Source organism: Papaver somniferum, chromosome 10 (genome assembly GCF_003573695.1).
Source record: "Papaver somniferum cultivar HN1 chromosome 10, ASM357369v1, whole genome shotgun sequence".
Taxonomy (NCBI): domain Eukaryota; kingdom Viridiplantae; phylum Streptophyta; class Magnoliopsida; order Ranunculales; family Papaveraceae; genus Papaver; species Papaver somniferum.
In genome coordinates this window covers 114270355-114274324 of record NC_039367.1, presented here as the reverse complement: position 1 = coordinate 114274324, position 3970 = coordinate 114270355, and the positions used below count along the sequence as shown (strand labels likewise).

The window sequence follows — 3970 nt, the reverse complement described above, 5'->3', positions numbered from 1 at the left end:
GTGGAATATTGTAGGAGTTTTCTTGTATCTTTATAAACTCCTTGATGAATACACTAAGTTTCGACTATGTGAAATCATCGAAACAAAGTTGATATGTTCTCTTTTAGTCAGGAAGTATCTCTATAATAATTTCATTATGATCCCGCTAGTTTTCGTACCTTTTCCAATTTATATTGACAAAAAGGGGGAGAATTATTGTGTAGTTCACACTAAAAATACATATGGTTTACGGATCATTATGTTAGGGGGAGTGGTTTTCATTGTGAGATGAAGTATTGACTAAGGGGGAGTGATACATATCACCATAGTATTGTTGTCAAAGTTGTGATACAATTGGACTTTGATGTTGTGTAATAATACTATGACACTGTATAACAATGATTGAGAGCTACTAGTTTCTCATTGTTATAGCTACGGATATTCAACAACTATGACGTTGAGTTGAACACGTTCAGAATCACTGGAGTACGTGGAAGTGACAAAGATTTTGAGTATTGTTGAAGAACCAAGGAAATCCAGCATTTGGATGAGAAACTACAAGGTTTATTTATTTTGTAATTCATATGTATTGATAGTTTTGTCACTAAAACTGACAAAGGGGGAGATTGTTAGAGCACTGCTCGGGAGAACTCGCAAGCATTGTTATCTCAAGCTTGTTTGTCAAGTTTAGTTGCCAAAACTATAAGTCTTGATTTCTGGTCTACTTATAGCTAAGTCTCAGATTAGGATAAAAAGTGTAGTTGAGCTTTAGACTTCACGGCGTTCATCGATTGAAGACGAAGAACTTGTAGCGCCCCCTAAGTTAGTAGCTATCTAATCAAAGAGACTAACTAAATAAAGAGGCACTAAGAATCTAATCATTTACTTACATTCAATTAATAAATCTTCTACAAAACTTAACCCAAAAACTAGCCCCGCTCATAAATATATATACACAAGACTTCTCTCAAATGATACATATACAATAGTCATTTGGTTTACAAATATAATATACAACATAATAATCATAGCTGAAGTTAAACAACTAGCGAACTCGACCCTTGAAGCTTTCGCTGCGCAACTCTGATCTGTCTCTGAAACTGAAAGTGGGAATGGGTGAGTACATCATCCCTAGAAGGGGTGCCCAGTAGGAATAACATTTAACTTTAAAGAAATCATGAGCACGATTTGGAAAACAATACATGTTTTCCCGAACATCAAAGTGACTAAGTCACTGGAAATACACAAACATGTATATGGACAAACTCCTTCGTCAAACAATGTATAATAATGATGTCGGGTTGTTCCGCACCTAATAATATATTGATGCCGGGTTGTTCCACACCTAATATGCATAAAAGCTGAAAGTAAATAGGTATAAATGTGAAGGAGCGTATCCTATATACCACAAGTGGAAATTATTATTTCCCATAACAATTCATAATGGCAACAAACATTACAAGTCATTTCCAAATCGTGGAAAGATTCAAAGAATCAGCAGAACAATCGTAATGCAAACTAAACAATGCATGGAATGCACGAAAGGACAATGCATGAGTTTGTTAAACATAAACTTTTGTAAAAGAGAAAACAATGGTTTCATAAGAGTTAAAAGTATTCCCACCTCTTTTGATGACAAGCCACACCTACCTCGAATCCACGATCCGCTGGTTCATTTTTTGAATCGATCGTTGTTAATAAAGACTAATTGTTAATCACACAAGAACTCTAAGAATATAGCCAAAAGGCTCACACTCATAAAAGTTATGGTTATAAGCTAAGTGAACTATTTAATGGTACTAAGCCCATTATGGTATCTCATTCTCTACCTTTAACATAACTAAGAGTTTACTAATCCAATTAGGTTGGTTCCATAGTCCATTAGCTAAGTCATAAGAATGTTTACAACTGTTGGAGGAACTAAAAGCTAACTCGGACCATAAGGGGTCCAAATCATCAACATAGGATAACTAGTCTTAAGCCCAAGTCCACTAGACCAGCCCATTAACCCAAGGTCCAATCCATCTGAATCAATTAACAGTCTCTAACGGTCAACGTCTGGTCAGGGGGAGTCAACTAACATGCAACGTCTAAGTCAACAGAGTCAAGTTCATGTCAAAATGGTCCACTGAGTTAAGTCGGGTCAACTGAGTTAAACTAATTCAACTCAGTCATATGGTCTGAGTCATGTAAGAACATAATCAGTCAGATAATCTAACTAGGATGACTAACAGGCCTAATACTTAAGAACAAAAGTTATATAACTACTAAACATTTCATTTATTCAAATAGAATTCAACAATTCAATACTACAACATTAATTAGACTTACCTAGATCTGCAGTTACGGGCTTTCATTAAGGCCACTGCTATAACAGCATTACAACCAACTTTAGCTCAAACATCTCACAAGCATACTGAAGTTCCAACAACAATAACACCACCACTAATCTGAAATTCAATCAACATCAACAGAACTCCAACTTCATCTAAATACCTATTGAACCTCAATCTTAATACCATCACATCCTTGCCATCAGGTTCGCCCTTAACTGCAATTCAAACACTAACAGTTCCATATATCATCATCAACACAACCTGCGCAGCATTCTCACACCAGCCTCATCACATGGAATTCTAGTTCCAGGAAATCACCACCACCAAGTCCAATTATAACATCCAACTAACACACAACATCTTTATCTGAGACACAACATCTTTATTTGAGACACAACCTCAGAATTCTAACACCACCGCTATTTCAGCTCTACTTTATTGCTATTATCTTCTGAGACCTACACTGCAACATCAGCTTGCCCTTCACCAGTGAATACAACACAAACAATTCCATCAATTCACAACAATCTTCATATGTATCACCATTTAATCCCTCTTTTACATCTGTGATTGCTCAATTCATCTACATCCTATTCTTAACTTAAACTACCAACAAACTTTAACTCTTCTTCATGTATCTCAATTTAACAACAAACCCCAATTGTAACTCTTAATTTCATAATTAAACCAAATTTAAACTCCATATAATCAATTCAACTCCAATTTAACAAATCCATATAAAATTCATCACTTCATGCCCAATTATACTTAAACGGATTCAAAGTAGAAGAACCCTAAATTTAATTTACCTTTTATTCTGAATTTGAATCAAAACCTGAATCATCACCACCACCATCAACTGTTCTTGATTCTATTCTTCTTCTCTTAATCTCAGACTCTTAATCTTCATCATCATCACTCCTCAGAGAAACCCGAACTTATTGATTCTTCACTGCATATTGAGAATCACTTGATAAATCATCTTCTTCAGAGCATCTGCTTAAAACTCATCTTTTAATTTCATCTTAATCATCACCAGACCGAAACCTTATTCACAGAAACCCTAACTTCCTGACTCTTCAACAAAATCGCTTCACCTCATCAATTAAACAATAACCCCTTTTCCTTCATCAATAAACAACTTAATTAACTTATCAATTCCATCTAAACTTAATGATAAATCTACAAACCCTAGTTCTGATTCTCTGAAACCCCCCTTTCTGCTGAACTTAAAACACTCCCACCAATCAATATCACCACTAAAAGATAATATTTGATCTTTCCTTAGTATCTTCGATCTCAGAACACCGATTTGTTTTCTCAAAATCGTTGCAGAATCGCTGCAGAGAAGAGCAGAAGAAGAAAAGAAGAACAGAAGAAAGAGAAGAAGAATAAGAGAATGATTATTCTATTTCTCTTAGATCCATTTGAGGATAAGGCCGACCATAAATGATTAAGGCACCCAAGAAAATGATAAGGTCAGCCAGGCGATTTATGCAAAAAGACTATTTTGCCCTTCAAACTCATATGCTGATATCTTCTTCGTCCGATGTCTGATTGACACGTTCGAGTAGTCCATTCTGCGTAACTTTTCGAGATCTATCCAGAGGTACTATTTTCGTATCTAAATCGTTGCTAGATTAATTTCTATTAAT

General features: G+C 35.3%; 1 long non-coding RNA gene across 1 annotated transcript; it reads right to left on the bottom strand.

Moving 5' to 3' along the window:
• Window positions 1-941: 941 nt before the first annotated feature.
• LOC113319633 lies at window positions 942-3723 on the bottom strand. The gene is made up of 2 exons (XR_003345703.1): window positions 2311-3723; window positions 942-1079 (listed from the first exon to the last, which is right to left on the bottom strand). It is a non-coding gene; the product is annotated as an uncharacterized LOC113319633 (long non-coding RNA).
• Window positions 3724-3970: the final 247 nt, after the last annotated feature.